Source organism: Eptesicus fuscus, chromosome 8 (assembly GCF_027574615.1).
Source record: "Eptesicus fuscus isolate TK198812 chromosome 8, DD_ASM_mEF_20220401, whole genome shotgun sequence".
Classification (NCBI taxonomy): domain Eukaryota; kingdom Metazoa; phylum Chordata; class Mammalia; order Chiroptera; family Vespertilionidae; genus Eptesicus; species Eptesicus fuscus.
This window is the reverse complement of record NC_072480.1, coordinates 48,633,104-48,655,595: the sequence shown is the minus strand read 5'-3', so window position 1 is coordinate 48,655,595 and position 22,492 is coordinate 48,633,104.

Here is a 22,492-nt window from a genome sequence, read left to right as displayed (position 1 = left end):
CTCAAGCCAACTGGAGAATCTCTTGGTAACAGAAGTCACTCCTCTTCCAGTGTTAATTACCTCATTTAATGACACCTCCCTCTCACTCACTTGCCCTACATTGAATGTCTTTCATACCTGTTAAAGCTATTCCCTGCTCTCCAACCTCGCCAATGTTTTCTACATTGGGTTTCTTGGCATTTCCTATCATTTATTGAAATATTTTTTAATTAATCTGCCACTTTCCAGCTTAATTCCCTTTCCATTCATTCTCTACACATTCAAATACACATCTCTCATTATGCCATTGTTGCTTAACATCCTATCTAATAAAGAGGTAATATGCAAATTGACGATCACTCCAACACACAAGATGGCCACCCCAATGTGGACACAAGATGGCCGCCACAAGATGGCCAGCAGGGGAGGGCAGTTGTGGGCAATCAGGCCAGCAGGGGAAGGCAGTTGGGAGGGACCAGGCCTGAAAGGGAGGGCAGATAGGGGTGACCAGGCCAGCAGAGGAGGGCAGTTGGGGGCGACCAGACCTGCAGGGGAGAGCAGTTAGGGTGACCAGGCCTGCAGGGGAGGGCAGTTGGGGGCGACCAGACCAGCAGGGGAGAGCAGTTAGGGGTGACCAGGCCTGCAGGGGAGGGCAGTTAGGGGTGACCAAGCTTGCAGGGGAGGGCAGTTGGGGGTGACCAGGCTGACAGGGGAGGGCAGTTGGGGGCGATCAGGCTGGCAAGGGAGGGCAGTTAGTGGTGACTGGGCCAGCAGGAGAGGGCAGTTGTGGGTGACCAGGCCTGCAGGGGAGGGCAGTTAGGGGTGATCAGGCCAGCAGGGGAAAGCAGTTAGGGGCAATCGGGCAGGCAGGGTAGCAGTTAGGCATCGATCACGCTGGTAGGGGAGTGGTTAGGGGGTGATCAGGCTGGCAGGCAGGAGAGGGATTGGGAGCCAGCAGTCCTGGATTGTGAGAGGAATGTCCCAGATTGGAGAAGGTGCAGGCTGGGCTGAGGGACACACACACACCCCATGCATGAATTTTGTTCACCGGGCCTCTAGTATTCTAATAATCTCAATGACTCCAGGATTCCAGGGTAATATTTCTATTTATTAGTTTAAGGACTACTAACCTGCACTTTTTTCAAGGCTCATTTTCCACTATCATGTCCACTTTGAACCTACACTCAGATACCCTCTGCTTTAACCTCTCTAAATAGTCTCTGCTCTCCCATTCAGGGCCCTTTGCTAAGAATGTCATTCAAAAGTTAACTCAAGTGTTTTCTCTTTGCTAAAGATTTCTCAGGAAGCATGCACTTCAGTAATGTGGGATGTGGTAAAAAAGATTGTTCTGAAGAGCAGCTGGTGTTTGGAAGTGCTGGGATCAAGTTCTAATTCTCTGTCTAGCTGTGTGGTCCAGAAAAAAAAAAGAGTTGGTCCCCCAAAATAACAGTCAAACATATCCATCCTCATTAAGTGGATGCTGCCACCAGGGAACAAGACAAGTAGTTGATGCCTGAGCACCTGTGGCCCTTCATACTCTGGCTATAACATTTTGAGAGATAATTGACGTATAACATTGTATAAATTTAAGGCATACAAAATGTTGATTTGATATATTTGTATATTGCAATATAGTGTTAGCTGACACCTCTATTATTTCACATTTATTTTTTTAATTTTGTGTTGAGAACATTTGCAATCTAGTCTCTTAGCAACTGTGAAGTATATAATATAGTATTGTATTATAATCACAATATTGTGTCTTAGATCTTTAGAATCTATATGTTTGTACTTTTGGACTAATATATAATTAATATTTTACAAGAAGCCAAGAATGGTTAATAGGAAAAGGATAGCCTCTTTAATAAATGGTGTTGGGAAAATTATATAAACACATGTAGAAAATTTAAATTGATTGGACCTCTACCTCATACAACTCACACACACACACACACACACACACACACACACACACACACACACACACGGACTTGAAGTAAAACCCCTAGAATAAAATATAAAGTATATATACTTGACATTGGCCTCGACAATTATTTTTCAAATATAAACAAAAGCAAAAATGAACAAGTAAGACTACATTAAAGAACTCTGCACATGCTGATGATACTTACTTAGCAAAATGTATGTTGTACACTATAGACTTATCATGATATGTCTAATTAAATAGACCTATTATCAAAGATACTGTAGGGATAAAAATATATGTGCCATCTATGTATCATGTACTTGACATAATCATTTTCAAGTTGACATTTAAATAGTAGTCATACATTTAATAAATATATCCATAACTACTAAATTAAAAAAAAAGAACTTCTGCACAATAAAAGTAACAATCAACAAAATGAAAAAGCAACCTATATAATGGAAGAAAATATTTGCAAACCATATATTTGAAAAGGAGTGAAAATCCAATATATTTACAGAACTCATAAAACTCAATAACAAAAAATGAGCAATCCAATATTAAAAATGAATGGGCAGAGAAATTGAATAGACAGTTCTCTGAAGCGAATACACAGATAGATGGCCAATAGACATATGAAAGATTCTCAACATGACTAATCATCAGAGAAGTGCCAATCAAAACTACAAGGAGATATCACCTCATATCTTGCTGTGACAATATGCAAGCTTGTTGGCCTGTCATCTTTCAGAACTTTGCCTATAACATACAGTCTAGTCATACATAGACTGTGATTTTCCTCTACTCCCTCCTAGTAATTTTGGATCCCTACAAACTACCTCCAGCACTTCCTTCCTGCTGTTTCTATTTGGCTAGGTCAGTGGTCGGCAAACTCATTAGTCAACAGAGCCAAATATCAACAGTACAACAATTGAAATTTCTTTTGAGAGCAAAATTTTTTAAACTTAAACTTCTTCTAACGCCACTTCTTCAAAATAGACTCGCCCAGACCATGGTATTTTGTGGAAGAGCCACACTCAAGGGGCCAAAGAGCCGCATGTAGCTCGCGAGCCGCAGTTTGCTGACCATGGGGCTAGGTTATCAATCTCTGAACTGGTCTGGCCTTTAAGTATATATATATATACATATATACAGCCGACTCTTGAACACATGGGTTCAAACCATATGGGTCCACTTATACATGGATTTTTTTTCAATAAACACAGTCCACCATTCATATCTGCACATTTAGCATCTGCAGATTCAACAACCATAGATATAAAACAGTATTTTTCACATTCCCAAATTTGGATTCCCAACAGCAGATTGAAAACACTGTTTTCATCTGAGGTTGGTTGAATACTCTCTTACAAAGGGATGACTGTAAATTTAAAAGTTATACTGATTGCAACTGGCAGAGAAATAGGTGCCCCTAAACTCCACTTTGTTAAAGGGTCAACTGTATGTGTGTGTGTGTGTGTGTGTGTGTGTGTGTGTGTGTGTGTGTATACACATACCATTTATATACTGCTAGTATATATGTACTTCTAATACACATTTTTACATACAAAAGTACCTTCTACTTCAACTCTAGTTTTTTGCCCAAATTAATTTGACAAGGCTGCATTGCCCTACATCTTTCTGGTCTAATTTCCTCTCTGAATCATCACCCTGTAATTCATAGTCTATTCCATCTGAGTCACATAATAACAATAATTACCATTTATGTTATACCTACTGTGTACTATGCAGGATATAAGACTTTTTATGCATCATGTGATTTTCCCCACAATCCCAGGAGGAGGTATTACTAGCACCACTTTAAAGTAGAGAAAATGAATGCAGAAAGGTTGAGTACTTGCTCAATCATGGCTTGTAAGTGCAATATTGGTGCACATACACATAGAGCAAGGCAAGTCAATGAAATGTAGGAGAATAGAAAATAGTGCATGTGTGTCTGGAGGTGTAAGGGAGGAAAAATTAGGGAGAAAAGGGCACATTCAGAGGGATTTATAGAGCATAGCCCTCTGCATTGAGCATTTGATGTGACCCATCTGACCCCAAATCCCACACACACACCCTACATCTTTCAACCACATTCCTAGACCTGACCTCAAGCATAAAAGGCCCACATTCCCATGACAACTTCTTCTGTTGTCCAGACCTAAGGATTGTGTGTCACATAGAGGTAAGGCCAGGTGCCTCAATCCTAAGTGATAGGGTCAAAAGAAATTGAAGCCTTGGTAGAGAGAAAAGAGGAACCAAAATTATTGCCAATGGATAATTAGCTGTTTTGCTGGTTAGAGAATTTTGTAAGAAACAATTTGAACCAGGAATTTTGAAGGAGGTGACTTCAGAATATAAACAGTACTTGGCCAGAAATCAAAAGCTCTACCTTCCAGCAGTTGGGAGGAAAGGTTGGAAAGAAAAAAAGGGGGCGCTAACTAGAACTGCCTCCTTCAAAATTAGGGCCTGATGGAAGGTTTTCTGCTCTGAAAAATAATCATTATAACAATTACCATGTAATAAACACCTATTTTGTGCAAGATGTTTTGCCCCCTCCTGATCTCATAAACCTGACAACAACCTTGTAAAATGGGTAATATTATCCTTATTTTACATGTAATGAAATTGTTGTTGCAAAAGACTGAGTGAGTAACCTGTTACACCAGTGAGAGTTCTCCAGAGAAACAGAACCAAGAGAGTATAGGTATCCTATATTAAAAACACAGAGAAAAAGACATTCATTATAAAGAGTTGGCTCACATAGCTATGAAAGCCGACAAGTTCCAAGATCAATAGTCAGCTAGCTAAAACCCCAAGAACGTAGATGGTATAGCTCTAATACAAAGGCCAGCTAGTCCAAGACGCCGGAAGAGCTGAGGTTTCAGTCCCAGTCTGAAGGCAGATGAAAAACAATGTCCCAGCTCTAAGGCAGTCCCGCATGAGGAATTCCCTCTTCCTCAAGGGAAGGTCCATGTTTCTGTCCTATTTAGGCCTTCAACTAATTGAATGAGACCCACCCATGCTAGAGAGGGCAATCTGCTTTACTACACATAAAATTAACCATTCCACCTGCCAAAAGCTATGTAAATTGTGACAGAGATGGGATTTAAACCGAAGTATGTCCTTTTCAAACGCCTTCAGTTATTCCTCTATTTCATGACCATGGGTCCACAAGAATTACCTAGAATGTGTAATTTTGTTACTTGAAACTTATGCCAAGATAACAGAAATATTAGTTGATGAATACATATATGTATAACACATATGACACAATACACATACACACAATTTCAGAACATTAGCTAGATTAGGTAATCTGTTTATTTTTGTACTTGAACGAAAGTAAGTGTGCTGGAGCTGGAATACCTCAGAAAAAGAGAAAGGGGCAGAGTCCTGAAGATGCCGAGGGGTAGGGAGAAACTAGCCAACTGGATTTCTTTCATTAATGCAGGAAAGTTTTTTTCAATGACCACAAATTTGGAACCTCACATTAATCACATGTCAGTTTGATTGTAGCCAAAGAAAGAACAAATATTAGTGTGAAAAGGGTCCTCCTTTATACTTGACATGGTACCTTTCTTGCTCAAGAGAAAAGGGCGAGTCACATTTGGGGGTGGTTAAAACAAGACGACAGCCTGCACAATCCAGGTGATCAGCAATCGCATCATGTCCTGACAGCTTAATGGGATTCTGGAAATCAAACATCAGGAATATATTAAAGAATTAGCTGCCTAAAATTATAAGTCAATTCTGTTTTTTTTCCCCATGGTTTCATGTGACATTATGTTCTACAAACCAGGAAACATACTTCTCAAAATAAGCCCGTTAAGGATGAATCTGCATGTATAGAAATTACAACTCCTTGTTAAATAAAAAATAGTTATGCATGAGTGCTATTCCTAAAACCCACGAATATAACCATATGCTGTTTCCTCAGTGCAGTTTTATTAACCACATATGTATGATTTTAAACTTGTCTGAGGCTTTATGAACAAATTAACAGACTTCTAATTTCATCAATGTCTGATAATAACTCTTTAAGATTTCTTTAATATCAAATAATACTGGGGGAGGGGAAGACCATTCTTATCAGTGAAAGGATAAAATCCATCAAATTGGGAACATTTTATTCCTAGGATGATTGTATGTATGAGGATTGAGAATTGGTTGTGGTGTGCTACTTCTTAAAAAACGTATTTTGAGGTCATGTACATCATCTGCCTAATTAGCAAAAATGTGCTGACTCAAGCATGTCTGACACAGTACCTTTGGCTTCTTTTGCATTCTTCAGATTAGTATTCTGTTAAAAATACGACTTAAGTGGGAAGCCCTGAAAAAAATTAACAACTTGCGAAATATGAGGTTGGAGGTTACTGTTATGAATTTATAAATGTCATGACTCATGTTTTCATAGAATATGAAACTGCAGTCCAGCAGTCAGGACAGCCTTGGACTAGAAGTTGGACCTGGACTCAAACCTCTAACCTGAATCTGTTATTAACTGTGACACTATCCATGTCATTGTCCTTCAGTTTCTTTACGTATAAAATGCCTACCGTGAGGATAAATAATTACTTTCTATTTCAAATGCATGCTATGATGACTCCATAGAAAAATACCAAGGAGGAGAATGAATGAAAATACCCTGCAGTAATGACAGAAAAAGACTGGACATGAGCAGGCAAATCAGAATAAAATGTTGGCACTAAAGGTCTGGATGAGAAAAGATAAGAGGAGCAAAATATGGAATGGAGTCAAAAGAGAGCACAAACCAGGATTCATAGATTATGCTAATTATAGATGTGGGAAAAAGGAGAATTAGAACTCCTGAGAGTTGAGAATTTAATGCTTAAAAGGGAAAAGAGGACAATGTAGTAATAAAAAAATGGGAAGAAAAAGCTCTATTTGGTGCTGTCTGGTATCCAGTTTTCTCAAAAGACCCTGAAGAGGAAAAGAAAGATCCCCAGTCAGACAATAACCAAAGGATTCTATAATGTCTGTGCATCTTTTTTCCCCCTTTTTTATTGATTAAGCTATTACATATGTGTCTTTATCCGCCCCAGTGATCCCCTCTGCTCATGCCCTCACCCCCCTGGTATCTGTGTCCACTGGTTAGGCTTATATGCATTCATACAAGTCCTCCTTACCCCCACCTTACTCTACCTTCCCTCCAAGGTTTGACGGTCTGATAAATGCTTCTCTGTCTCTGGATCTCTTTAAGTTCATCAGTTTATGTTGTTCATTATAATCCACAAATGAGTGAGATCATATGACTGACTTATTTCACTTAGCATAATGCTCTCCAGCTCCATCCATGCTGTTGCAAATGGTAGGAGACCATTCCTTTTATATCTTTACATTTAGAGTATATTTACTTCCTTCTCTCATTTGATATAAAAGAACAGACCAGAGAATCTTAAAATATATTTTGTAAAGTTATAAACAGGGAAAGATGAAACAAAGTCAGCAATTGCCCATGGAAGGATTAAGTTATAAAATTTTGACTAAAAAGACACTGGAAATATGTCCAAAACATATTTTTCAATGCTTCAGATGTCAGTGTTGTATGATGTAAGCTTGGGGGAAAAAGTACACTGATTTACTCTCAAAGATTTATTTGGGGGAAATAATCAGAAATACAAGCTGCAATTTGTAATATCACTGTGCTTTTTTAAAGACAAAAATAAAGACTGTTTACATGCTTTATTTGAAATAAAATATCTGCTAGAGACAACAGCTTTTTGTGTTCAAAGAGTACTGCAGTGTTAGAATTCATTTAAAAAAAATGAACCGATATGAAGTCAGCATAAAGCAATATCTAAACTAAGGAAAGAACTAAAAAATTGGATGGCTAAAACAAGTCATCCACACAGCTATGTTCTTGATCCTTTAACCATATAAACAGCAGCTAGCAAGACCAGATGAATAAACAGCTGGTTGATGGACCTATTACAAGATTGCTTTCTTTGCTATATAAATTTATTTACTTGAAATTGAAAGAAATATACATGGCCTTTCAATTCTCAAGGAAGAGAATCTTCTGGAATGCATAATTATATTTGTTTCAAGTAGGTCTTTATAATCACCACACTTCTCAGAAATGCCTTATGCTCTCCAAATCACTACAGCCAGTGAGAGTATACGCTTACAGGGAGTGAGCTTATGTTAGAAGTGAAGAGGAGTGGAAAACAGCATATTCCCTGGAAATATCCAGCACTTTGTTAATTCATGGCACTGTCAGATCCCTTCCCAGTCCCTTCATTTGACTTTAAAAACTCAATGCTTAACACTTTTAAGTACATAAAAGGTACCCATTAAACATTTTTTTGAAAAATGACTCTCTCAAGTATATTGATACTACAAGCTCATTAAAATTTTTTTGTCAATTATTGTTATTGGTCATCTCTACTAATACAATGGAGAACATAAGGCATTTCTGACCAATGTGGTAATTATAAAATTACTTGAAACTAATTTAATTACACATTCTAGAAGATCCTCTTCCCTGAAAGTTTAATTTTTTATTTTTCATTCATTTTCCATTTTAACAAGACCATTCAAGAAGATCAACATATTTTCATTATGCTTAATTGTTAACATTTTAAATAAATATCTCATTACTCTTTCTTAGTTCAGGCTGGTACAACAAACATTTATTTTTCATTGTTCTGGAGGCTGGCAAGTCCAAGGTCAACACACCAGCAGGTTCAGTGTCTAGTGAGAACCAGCTTCTTGGTTCGTAGATGGCCATCTTTTTGCTGTGTCCTCACATGGCAGAAAGGGTGGGGATCTCTCTGAGGCTTCTTTTATAAGGCCACTAATCTGATTCATGAGGGCTTCACCCCATGACTTAATCATTCCCAAAGGCCACGCCTCCAAACACCATCACATTGGGGATTAAGTTTCAACATATAAATCTAGGAAGGAAACAAACATTCAACCCATAGCATTCCGCCCCTGGCTCCTCCAAAGTCATATCCTTCCTGCATGCATAACACATTCATTCCATCTGACGAGCCCCAAGAGTCTTAACTCATTCCAGTATCAACTTTAAGTCTAAGTTCAAAGTCTCATCTAAACCATCTGAATCAGATATGGGTAAGACTCAAGATATGATTCATTCTGAGGCAAACTGTTCTCCCACAGCAAACCTGTGAGATCAAACAAGTTATATGTTTCCAAAGCATAGTGGTAGAACAAGCATAGGACAGACATTCCCATTCCAAAAGGGATAATCAGAAAATGAGAAAGAAGTGATGGTTCTAAGCAAGTCCAAAATCCAACTGGGCAAGTTCTATTACAACTTAAAGCTCAAGAACATCCTCTTTGGCTCAGTGCTCTGCCCTCCAGGCCCACCGGGGCAAAGGTTCCATCCCTGCAGTTTGGCAGATCAGGGGTTGACCCCCCAAGGTTCTGGGTGGTCCTGTCCCCACAGCTTGACTGCAGTCGCCCTCAGTTCTCTGCTTAGACCCTCCTCCAAGGTCAGAATTTCCCTAGGGTTGGGTCCTATGCCTCGTGGCCCTGACTTGCATCCTTTGAAATCTAGGTGAAGGTAGCCAGGTCCCCACATCTTGTATACTCTGAGGTGCCTGAGGAGACAGCAGTGTGGACACCCCCCAAGTTTGCTGCCTGCACTGTCTTGAAGAAGCTGCCTGGCCTGCCATAATCATGCTGGGGTAACTGAGGAATATGTCACTGGAGTGCTGGAGTAGAGGCAGCACTGAGAGGTAGACAGCATATACTGAGGCCCCACATGCACCAGGAGACTCTTCTTTGCCATCCTCCATTATCTTGAACAATAGCTCCCAGCTTCTATCTAGGTGGCTAACTAATCTCTTTAGCAAACAGCTATTTAGCCACATTCTTTAGTGTAACAGGATTTCTCACTCTTTACAATATGGACCAGCCGAGAATTTTCAAATCTTTAAATTCTGCTTTCCTTTTGGTAAACAATTCCATCTTTAAATTATTTCCCTCTTCTCGAATTCTACTATAAGGAGCCAAGAGGATTTATGCTTCTGATTCAACATTTTGCCTAGAAATAGCTTCAGCTTAATTTCCAATTTTATCAGTCATAAGTTCTACCTTTTCACAAAACACGAGGATGTGAATAAAATTCAGCCGAGTTCTTTGCCACTTTATAACAAGGATGGCCTTTCTTCCAGTTTCCCATAACGTGGTCCTCATTTCTAAGATGTGTAAAAATGGCCTTTACCCTCTATATTTCTGCCAACCTTCTGTTCAGGGTTACTTAGGTATTCTTGAAGAAGAGTGAGGTTTTCTCTACAGCTGTCCTCTTTTCTGTATGAGCTCTCACCAGAATCACCCTTAACTGTCTAAGACAATGGAAGGGGTTTTCTAGTATACACCTCAAAATTCTCCCAGCCTCTATTACTCACTTCCAAGGCTGCTTTCACATTTTTAGGTATTTGTCATAGCAGCACTCTTCTTTCTCTGTGTGAATTTTTCTCTTAGACTTTGGGGAGCACACAAACATTCCGTCTACAGCATACTCATATTCACCATAGCGTATACATAAATCTGTATTTATTATCTGTCACCCTGGTAAATCTAAAAGAGAATCCTGCTTATCTGCTCTCTATTGAAAATAACCTGCAATCAAACCACATGTCCTTTAGCCAGTCGGACCTCGATTATCCCAATTCAGCATCACCTAGCCTGACCTGTGACTACATGGAGATTTAGGGATGGAATATTCAGTCTTTGGAGTTCAGGACTTGGTGGTAGATTTACTGCATTAATGGTCCAATTCATCACCTCTTCACAACCTCTCCCATCATGAGGAGAAGTCTATATTCATATTCCTTGAATCTGGTCTATCTTTGTGACTTATTCTGGCCAATAAAATATAATAGAAGTGAATAGCGTGCCATGTACATTTGTTTATTTGTTTTTTTGGTTATTTATTTTAATGTATTTTTATTTATTTCAGAGAGGGAGAGAAAGATAGGAACATCAATGATGAGAGAGAATCATTGATTGGCTGCCTCCTGCACATCCTTCATGGGGATCAAGCCCACAGCCCGGGCATGTGCCCTAACCCAGAATCGAACCGTGACCTCCTGATTCATAGGTCAACGCTCAACCACTGGGCACACTGGCTAGGCATGCATTCATGTTTTTTGACTCACTCTTCTGCCTTTGCCATGAGAACCTACCCAGGCTAGCCTGCTGGAGTATAGCACACATGTGGTACCCAGTGGCTCCATCACTTCAGCTGATAGCCAGACATGTGAAAGAGCCTAGCTGAGCCAAGACTAAGTCACTGACCTGCAGACTTTTTAGCTAAATAAATACTTCTTATTTTTATGCTATAATGATTGTAGCTGTGGGAATTTGATAAAGGGTTTCATTCAGGACCTACTTAAATCATATCTGTATCAGTTTAACAACCTCATTGCCCATTAACCAATACCCAGTCAAGTTTTTATCCTTGTTTTTCACATATAACTTATAAAGCTGGTTGAACTATCTGCCAAGTATCTTGTGTTCTCCAGCTGGTCCTTCTGGTCCATTTGAGAATATGATGCTAAATATTGAAGCACTTTGCCATGAGCAGCCTTATGTGCTCAGTGACTTGGCAAGCCCCTAACAAACAATCAGCCTGGAATGTCGAAGAATTCTTAGAAACTTATCAACTTGACCAAACATGGGCAAAATAAAATTCACAGCAACCAGGAAGTAACAAAATAAGACCATGTGTAATTTTTAAAAATAGTTACATAAATCATTCCAGACCTTGGCTAGGCGCTGCATTTTTAAATTGATAATAATTGAAATCCTTGAATTTTAACATCTTAGTACCTAATTTATGTTTCCAGATAACACTGATACTTCAAAAATGAATGTTACAAATACCTTAGTCAAAATTTTTCAGAACTCACACATAATTTCCTGCCTGCTTATCTCTTCTATCCAAGGAAAGCACATTTGAAACAAGATGCCTAGCTTTCCCAATGAAAAACAAGGTAAATCTTTAAATATAATCTAAGACTATATTCAGAATGTGTAATAGAGCCTTCAAGAGACTACACTCTGAAAGTGACTTTTATACCATATAAAGATGGCTAAAAATGAAAGAGAAAATGTGGCAATAACATGAAAACTTCTTTATCTTTCTGGCAAAATTCTTCAAGACTTTCATTTTCGGAAGCAGGTATCTGATTGATTTAATGTTGAAATCACTCAACTGATTATTTTGTTATGTATTTTCTAAAATAAATAGAAGTGTCCAACAAGACACTTTGGGGAAAGCAAAGTGATAATTGGCTAGCTCTGGATAAAATTTAAGTAGTATGGTTTGGACCAGAGAAACAAGTCTTTTATATTTCATTCCTCTACATCAGTATCCCCTTCTCATGTCCTTACCCATGAAGAGGAGTAGAAAATTAAGATGACACTAATGAAATATAACTATCACTCTTTGCCCCATACTTTCTCTTTCATACCATCTAATCTTACTCTTTGGAAAAAATTTTTTAGAAAAAGCATTAACACTAAGGTATAAATGACAGATATGCCTGAATTGATTACCCTTCTTGAATGCCTTTGTATTTTTAATTTAAACTAAAGAAACATCTGATATTGGCATTTCAAGCAGCCATGAATCATTATAGTAGACAAAACGTAATTAACTAATTTATATATTATGTTTACCTCTACCAAAAAGAACTAGCTTGGATGGTTATAGTACAGTGGCAGGCCCTGTAGGTTTATTTGGCATGGAGAATCCACAGAATGATATATCATGAAGAGTGATGCACATCTGTCTGGCAGCTGTGAGAAATTGCCATTCTTTATTATCTTGTCTTATTATCTTTCTTCCATGTCATTGAGCTCTTCTGAATCTGACTACAATCCTTCATTCCCATAGCTTAAATCAACCTGGGTATTCAGGATTTTCATCTTTGATCTCACCACGCATCCTAAGTTCCTGGCCTGATTGCCAACTACTTCCTTATATGATGCCTCTGCTTCAACCAACATATTTGATTCCCTTGACCATAAACATCCCCAGAACATTTTTTGTTAGACATGCCAAAAAATGCTCTACAGACAGAGTTCTTTCTCTCTAAGATCCAAATCTTCTCTCCCCTCCTGAACAGCTCCGATCTCACCTCTTTCTCTGAATTGATGGCAATGGAAACCCTAGTACTTTTAGTGTCTAACTGCCCACTTTCTATTTCTAGCTAAGTTATATTTTAAAAATGCAATTCCAAGTTATGCATATTTTTAGCAAAGAAGTTTTTTAAAAGTTAACCCATAATGATATATCTGTTTATCCATTCTAGCCCAGGAAATTACCTTCGGAACCAAGATAATTAGATTTCCCATTGAAATGTAGCACCCTTACAGACCAAGCCTGTCTGAAGTGATCTACCACTTCTCTGAATTCCTATAGCAATAATTGTATAAAAATTAATTTTACTTATATATGGACTGTCTTTGGTATCATCTCTACACTCTCTTAAACAACTATTTAAATATTATTTAGCTACATGTATTTAAATCTTACTTATTCAATTATCTCAAGAAAATTTTGACAGCAGATACAATTATGATTTTGATGTGAGCTCCATATGGAGACATTCAACATGTAGGTAAATTATAAATAGTGGCTAGTTTCGTTGTTTTTGAAAGCAAACCCAAGAATTTTTCTATATGTAACCAAAGTAGTCCTTATGTACTATATCATTAAGAAGAAACTTAATTCTCCCTTTTCATCTATGGAATCAGTACAAGAAAAAGGACAGTAGGAAGACTGTTTAGGAATATAAGAAGTATAAATCATCAGATTTAATTCTATTCAGATTAAAATTAAAATTGTTCTTGAATTTACTTATCATGATTTTCTCATTAAGTGGTTTTTAATAAGCTCATAGTGCAAATATTCTTCTATTTAAATAAATTTTATTTCAACAGTGCTTACAAATATTAATAAGAAGTAATTTTTAAACTACTATGCAATAATTGTTTCTGAAATTTAAAAATGCAGCTACAGTAAAATGATTCAACATGTATTTCCAACAGCCAAGAAGCTAGCAGTTTTCCACCAACTTAAAAGTAGGAGAAGCTTGTTTTTGCAAGGTAATCTGCTACCCCAAATCTCATTGTAGTAAGAGACATTCACTTTAAAGTTGTGTATCTCTTTTTAAAAATAATTATTATTGTCTGAGAAAGTTAAAGAAGAATAGCATTAATAAATGCACTTGGTGTTCAGTGATAATATCAAATTAATTAAAAGCAATTTGGGCATAATAAAAAATAGCCAAGTGATTTCAAATAAATATGAATATGTAATTACAAATACAAGTTATAATGCATTATGTCTGAAGTTAAATCATCTTTTCTTCTCATACCACTGTTAACAGTACTTTTTAAACCTTGATTTTTTTTTTTTTTACTCACACAAAATAAAAACCGTACCTAGTAGGGAAGAAATTATTGAATCACTGTTAAATCAAAACTAAGTTTTGAAACAAAACAAAAAAACTAAGGTTTGAATTCTGGCTTAGTTTAATATTTTCCCAAATCCTTTTTCTAGGAATATATTTTAGAATACTTCTTAAGACAGTTCATTTATTTGCCAAAGATAGGTTAGTCCCTCCAGGAAATGATAACATATCAGGGTCTCAAATTTTGTTGATGTTTTTGACAGACTGGGCTCCTGGTTGCAGCAGAAATCACTTAGCTGCAGTTAGGGGAATTCCATGTTGTTGAGTCCACGCATGACCTCAGTATCTGTTATTATGGTCACTTCATTCATGAGCCCATTAAACAAGCACTGGATTGGGTGAGGAAAGATGTGATTGACATCCACAGAGTAATCTTATCTAACTGATATTGAAAGACTCCTCCGCAGAAGGGTCCTTCTGGTGAGTTTTCGTCCAGGGCACAAATGTTCTCTTACTTTGGACCTAATCCAAGAGATGTATCCACACTTCTCTTCTTCAAACAGATTTGTCACTAGTCCTCCTGTCTTACTATTTTAAATCCCTGAATGGCCAACCTCATTAGTCACTATGCATGCATTGATGAAGACTGGTAGTTCTCACCAAGAGACTTTCCCTTCAATGCTACCCCTCAGGTGGGTTATACAGTAAGTTAGTCCTCTGCCATCTGGTGCCAGAAATTTATTTATCACCTTTAAAGCCGACTCAAATACCCCTCCATTAAGTTAAGTGTTCATAGGAACACTACCTTAAGTCCATTCTTGGAGGCTCAGGAGCAGAGCCATAGGAGTAAGTGCATTGGGGATCAGTCACTTAATGCATGCGACTTTATTGTGCTTTCAGAATCTAAGATATCTGTATTTCTTATTTACCACTTCAATTTGTTGATGGAAAATCCTTCGGCATACTTGACTTTATGCTTGGAAAACAAGATACAAAGAGTTCGTTTTAGGAGCTCAAGTTGCAGTCACCTGCTTACAGTCTCTGCTTTAGACCAGTAAGAAGCTAAGAAGAGTTAGCTAAAAAAGATATGGCTTTTCAATAGAGCCTTAGTATCCTCTATTGCAGTTCTTATTTGTGCTTGTATGTGCTTTATACAACATATCAGTCTGCCAGAGATATCACAAACCCCATTGGATCTGTTGCTCCATAAGAGCCAAAGGAAAGAACTGTTTGTACCACAGCCTAGATCTGCTGGAATTCCTTTTTTGGGTCTGGCCCCACTATTTGTAAACAGTTTTGTAAGTGGTTCATTTGATAAATATGTAAGAGCTGCATATCCACATGTGTTATGTATTAATCCAAAATCCAAGTAAGCCCACAAACTATTGCATCTCTTCCTTATTAGTGTAGGAAAAAAAGAACTCTTAGTAGATTTTTCACTTTGGGGGAGATATCTCAACAAGCTCCAGACCCCCGAAAGTTTTAAGTAGCAGATCCCTAATTTTTATTTGACATATCTTCCATCCTGTTTCAAATGTAGGTCTCACCTAAACATTTATTTTGCTATTACTACACAGCCCTAGCTGCATGACTGATGTAATATTCAAGCATTATATCCTAAAAGATAAGATGATAAAAGTAGACCAGTGTGCTCGATATCCCAAGGAATGATGCAATGATAAAAATTCCAGGACTAAATTATGGCATAATGTTAGAGGATTGACAAATATAAAGGTGATGGATTACATTTCTCTCTATTAAATAAAAGCAAACAACTTCTGGTGATGTTAATAGCTACAGAGCAAACCAACTTCCAGTATACGTTGATTTGCCTCACCAAAAAGAACCAAATGAAATAGCAGCTAAATGAAGTCACTAGATGATTATAAATATTACCAGAGGCCCGCTGCATAAAAATTCATGCACTGGAGGGGTGGGGGTCCCTCAGCCCTGCTTGCCCCCTCTCACAGTCCAGGAACCCTCAGGGGCAGGAGGCGACCTGGCGGTCAGGGGAAGGCAACAACCCCATCACACCTCTGCTGCTGCCACTGCCGGCAGCGCAAGCCTCAGCCGGACCTGGTTACCTGAGCCTCAGGAGGCCCTGGGTGGCTGGGCAGCTGCCATCCAAGGCTTGCCTGTGTCTCGGGTGTCAGCTGGGCAGCCCCCATCCAAGGCTTGCCTGCACCTTGAGCCAGCCCTGGGCAGCTGGGCAGCTGCCATCCGAGGCTTGCCTGCACCTTGGGCCGGCCCTAGGCAGCTAGGGGGCTGAGGGGACTGAGGGACTCCAGAGGCAGGCGTGGAGCGGACTTGCCACACTCCTGTCTCCCCGGTGGGGCTGAGGGGACTGGGCACCTCCATCTTGTGGCTGTGGGTGCCGCCATCTTTGAGGGTGTGGCAGTCAATTAGCATATTCCCTCCTTATTGGCTGTAGGTGCCACCATCTTTGTGATGGCGTGAGGGTCAATTAGCATATTCCCTCTTTATCAGATAAGATAATTTGTTATTATTGTTTAAGATCTACCCATCTGTCTTCTGCACAAACCAAACAGGTAAGCTTAATGGAGAAATGCTAGAAATCATCACTGTTATAGTTAAGTTCTTGATGGTGGCTCTCATTTCTTAAAGTCCCCCAGTGATGTGGCATTGCTTTTGACTTATCATTTCATTGTTGGGGAAAGGGTCATGCTCCATAGGTTTCTTCTTTGCCATTCCCACTATAGTAGTCTTAATAGCATGTGTCAGGTTAAGATTGGGGAATCTGTTGTTTTCTGAATATATCTCATTAAATTATCCACATAGGAGCTAAGGAAGTATTCATAGTGTAGGTTTGGAAACTCATTGGACCCAACATGAAATAATCTTCCAATAAAACTTCATTTATCATCTGACATCCACGTAACCAGTGAATCATAGTGACATTTTGGCTTCCAGGAACTGGTCTTGGACTTAATCTACATCCAATAACCTTCCAAAGACCTGGATATTTCACTTTTCTCAGAGCACAAAAACCTTTTTGTGAAAGGTTAGAGGAAAGGTTTAGATAAGTATGTGTGATATTGATACCAGATATTTTTTCAAAGGTTCCCATCTCCTTTATTCAGGGAACTCTGGCTCTGCAACATGACTCAAGGCTGAAAGTCATGTTCAGCAAACACAGAGTTTCCTATTGTTTTAATAGAGATTAAGTAGGATTTCAGTGTCTTGACCATCTATTTTGATCTCAGCACTTCATGAAAATTTAGCTAACATCAAAGATCATGGTAGACCTGGGAAGCTAATAGACTAACTGTGTCCACCTTGCCTCTGGCATATAAGCAAGACTGCTTGACCTCTAATCTATGGAATCTCAACATCTGCAGTAAAAGCAGGGAGCCCATTCCAATGATGTCAAAAATGGGGATGGCAGATGAGAAGAGATAAACTAAAAAACTTATATACTTATATGCATAGCCCATGGAACAGGGCCACAGGGTAGTGAAGACATGGGAGGATAGGTAAGGGCTTGAAAGAGAGGGGTGAAAGGGAGAATGGAGGATATCTGTAATACTATCAATAATCTATACATATAAAGAGGTAATATGCTAACTGTCCATTACGGTGTCCCAGTAACAACCAATTAGCATATTGACAGACCAGCAGAAGGATGCATGCACAACAGGGGGCGGGCGGCTGGAGCCAAGTTCCCCGGGGGTCTGAGGAGAGTGCCTGACAGGAGCCCGGACTGCAAAGAAGGAAGAGGAAGCAGCCATGGGGAGCTCTTCCAATCCCCCTGCACGGACACCCTACCTCAGCTCCCGCACCCCTGGGGAGATGGATGGACACCCTACCCCAGCCCCCACACCCCCAGGGGGACGGGGAGGCTGACTGGATGGGGATAAGACCCAGCCTCGGGGGTAGCTGCAGCCCGCACCTCCCACTCCCGATCTCTCCCCCCGCCACCCCCGCCAGGGATGCCCACAACAATAGCACACCAGCGACCACCCGTCAGCGCCCTCGAGGCACCCAGGGCCCACAGCCCGCCGCTGCCGGGCCCCCTCCACTGCAGCCGGGCATGCCTCTCCTCCCTACAACTCCAAACCCGGGTGGAGGCAGGCCTGAGCGGCCCCCCAGGGTCAGACCCTCCCCCCCCCCCCCCACACACCAGCACCAGCGCCATCTTCGCAGCGGAAGCACCCTGAACCTCACTGGGGGTGCGGCTAAACCTGCCCTCCTAGCCCACCTGGCTCCGCCCTGGCCCGACCCCTGCCCCGCTCCAGGAGATTGGAGCCCCGCCCTGAGCAGGTACAGCTGCGAAACAGCCACGTACAATTTAAAGAATGGCACCAAGCGGGAAAGTTTGACAGTTACTCCCCCTTCAGCCTCACCACCCCCCTAGCACCCCCCTAATGCCCTGCCCCCTGCCAGCGCCTCCAGGGATGACCACCACTACAGGGCTGCTGGCCAGAGCCTGCCCCTCCGAGGCCTGCAGAACCCTCTGCAAAGCTTCCATAGCTACAGTCCCAGGAAACAATCATGCCCTCCTCCCCTAATCAGCACCTGCTACCTGCGAGGGTACCCGTGACCTTAAAAACAACAATCCCTTCCCGTTTAGACATCACTTACTTGATGAAACATTTCTAGGTTTATTAGCTCAGAACCTCCTCATGACAACCCAGTGAGGTAGGCGGAGAAGAGATTACAATTCCCATGGTATATGCGTATGTATTCAGAAATGAAGCTCAGAGAGGAAAAGTGTCAAGCCCAGTGGTTCCCAAGGTGCAGCATATGCTCCCGTGGGGGAGGGGGTGCAATCTGATTTTAAGTGGGGGCAATGCGAGAATGAGTTAACAGTGAATTTTTTGCATTTCTTATGGTTCTAGGGGGCCTCATCTACAGCGTATCCTACATAATAAAAGGCTAATATGTAAATGACCGAATGGTGGAATGACCGGTCACTATGATGCGTGCTGACCACCAGGAGGCAGACACTCAATGCAGGAGCTGCCCCCTGGTGGTCAGTGTGCTCCCACAGGGGGAGCGCTGCTCAGCCAGAAGCCGGGCTCATGGCTGGCGAGCACAGTGGCAGTAGTGGGAGCCTCTCCCGCCTCCATGGCAATACTAAGGTTGTCCAACTGATGGCTTAGGCCCACTAAGCCATCAGTCAGACATCTCCCCAAGGTTCCCAGACTGTGAGAGGGCGCAGGCCAGGCTGAGGGACCCCCCCCCACCAAGTTCACAAATTTCGTGCACTGGGCCTCTAGTAAAAAGTATATTAAAAAATAAAATGCACAGCCCTACCTGCAACCCCAGAGAATATGATCCACAGTGCTTTTCAGAGATTCTTGTGGTCTTCTCACTAATTTATACCGAATAGCTGAATGAAGGAAATGACTTCTGGCCTTCATGGAATAAATGAACATAAATTATTCTAACATTCTTATCTCTCTATGATTTTGGATTCCTTCTCTTATGTTACACACAATAATTTCTTTCAGTTCAACTTTACTTAGAATAGACTAGCACAAAGTCTATATCTTCAAGAGAAAATTTTTCCAATGCAAAATTCTTTATCCTCCAAAACTATCAACTAGTATGAGGGTGGAATACAAAATTCAGCAGACCTTTAAGTATCAACAAAGTTACCTCCAGAAAGGAAGAAAGAAAGAAGGAAAGAAAGAAGGAAGGAAGGAAGGAAGGAAGGAAGGAAGGAAGGAAGGAAGGAAGGAAGAGAAGGAAGGAAGGAAGAAAGAAAGAAAGAAAGAAAGAAAGAAAGAAAGAAAGAAAGGAAGGAAGGAAGGAAGGAAGGAAGAGGAAGAAAGGAAGGAAGAAGACTGAAAACAGAAGACCAACGTAGGAAACAGTGAAAATATTTAGAATGATGGTGGAGGTAGAGATCAGAGGAGAATAGTTGTACAAAAAGACCAAGTTTCTCAAATTTAAGCAGGTTAGAAAGCTCCAACAGAAGTTTTATCAAAAATATGAGCAGCAGCATCTTTCATATCAATAGTTAATACCTAAAATCTCAAGATGAATAGGGTACAAAATAAGAATTTTTGAGGGATCAGAAAGTAAAAGAGTTGAAAATGGTTATCTGCAGCAGGAGTATAGGCAAGAATTGTAAAGGGCCAGTGTATGGCACAAGCAAACCCTGTATACTAATTTGGATATTTCAATCATGGGCTTGAACAAAGTTGATACAAATAAATTCCCCTTTGCTTAGGGAAAAATGATCATAAATAGGTATAATATAAGTATCTAAAATTTATTGAGTGCTAGGCAAATTTCATCTCACCTTTACAAAAAAATCAGAAATAAACATTACTTCTGATAAAGATGAGAAAATTGGATTCAGAAAGGCTAAGTAACTCACCCAGTGTCTCTCATTTAATCAGTAGTGGATTTGGAAATCAAACACGGAACCATCTGCCACCAAAATCTTGTTGTTTCTATTATAAATTCATTGCCCTCAGCAAAATAGCTTTGTAAAATGACTAAAGAAGTCTTAGCTAGCCCTAACCGGTATGGCTCAGTGGATAGAGTGTCGGCTTGCGGACTCAAGGGTCCCAGGTTCGATTGCAGTCAAGGGCATGTACCTTGGTTGTGGGCACATACCCAGTAGGGAGTGTGCAGGAGGAAGCTGATCAATATTTCTCTCTCATCGAGGTTTCTAACTCTCTATCCCTCTCCCGTCCTCTCTGTAAAAAAAATCAATAAAATATATTTTTAAAAAAAAAGAAAGAAGTCTTAGCTAATGAGAGGATCTCCAATTTATTACAAGGAAAAGAATTGTGTCTCTAGCTAGAGGAACAATGAGATGTGGTCTGAGAAAGGCTGAAATAATAGGCCTGATTGTAATAAATTCATGTTATAAATAACATGATTGTTATAAATAATTGTTATAAATTCATGTTGGTTAGTGTAGAGATGGCATTCATTCCAAAAGGTTTTTCTCATTTGATATCAGGGTGTAGAAATGAATAAAAAACACTTTGGCCATTTTACTACTTCCTTTATTTACAAAGTTAGACTTTTCTAACACAGCAACAAATACATATCCATCTGAAAAACTCCCTTGTCTTAGAACAGATGTTAAAATGACCCACAACAAGGAAAAAATAAATACAGAATAAGATCCCTTGCCAAAGCAAATTATTATAATGCGAGCAGCAATCTCTGCTTGCAGAGCCAGGAGACCGTCTGCTTAACTAGGATACACATGGACAGAGGCCTCTTGTGCCAAAGTGAGCACATTTCCGTGCAATAGATCCATCTTTAAAAACAAGGCCACAAATAAAAATTAGCAAACACTTCCATCTCCTTCCATGGAAGTCCTCATCTAACAGTAATCTAAAATTGTTCAGAAAAACAATTTATTTAAATTTGATCAAAACAATCCTGTCAGGTTTATCTTGAGGTTTATGGAATAATACAACTATTTGAGTTCTTTCCAATAAAGGCTTATAGTCTAAGAACTCTCTAAAAGGCTATTTCTCGAGTCTCTTTCACCTTCTTTGGACTCTGTGACATCATTTCAAGAAGAATGTTATATAATTGTGGGCTTAGGCTATGTTTGTTTCTTGTTGTGTGTTTGTTTTTTTTAGATAATATCCTCTATGGACATACACTGTGTAAACAGTACTTACATTTGTTCATATAATTATCACATAAAGCATTCAGCTGTTAACATCGTCATGTCAAAGCAAATTGTATGATGGGAAAGAGTGGCAGATGTCCCATCAATTATTCTAAGTACTATTACAATAAAAACCTAATTTCTTGGGTAGTTAGGTTAATAACATACTAAAAAAATATATTTTTGACTTTTAAAGGAATTAGTTTGAAGTTAGATTACACTATCGTGCTATACTGGGGGATAATCTAACAAAGACTCTGTCTTATATTCTCAAATCCTGACTTGGCATGCTAAAAGGGAATATATTATTCCAAGTTTTTGCCTATGGCCAAGTTTTGAAGAAGGCATTTGTGATTCCAGGTATTTGAGCAGAGGAGAGGTTCAGCTGTTTGCACATTAGGCCCAATGGGTGAGCTGTTACCTAGGTTTGAAATAGAAATCCCAAATAGAAAAGAAAATGATACATGCTAGCAAAATAATCATAATTTTGTCTCCATCAAGGTATATGAAGAATTACAATCTACCTGCCAATGATTATTAAATACCTATGTT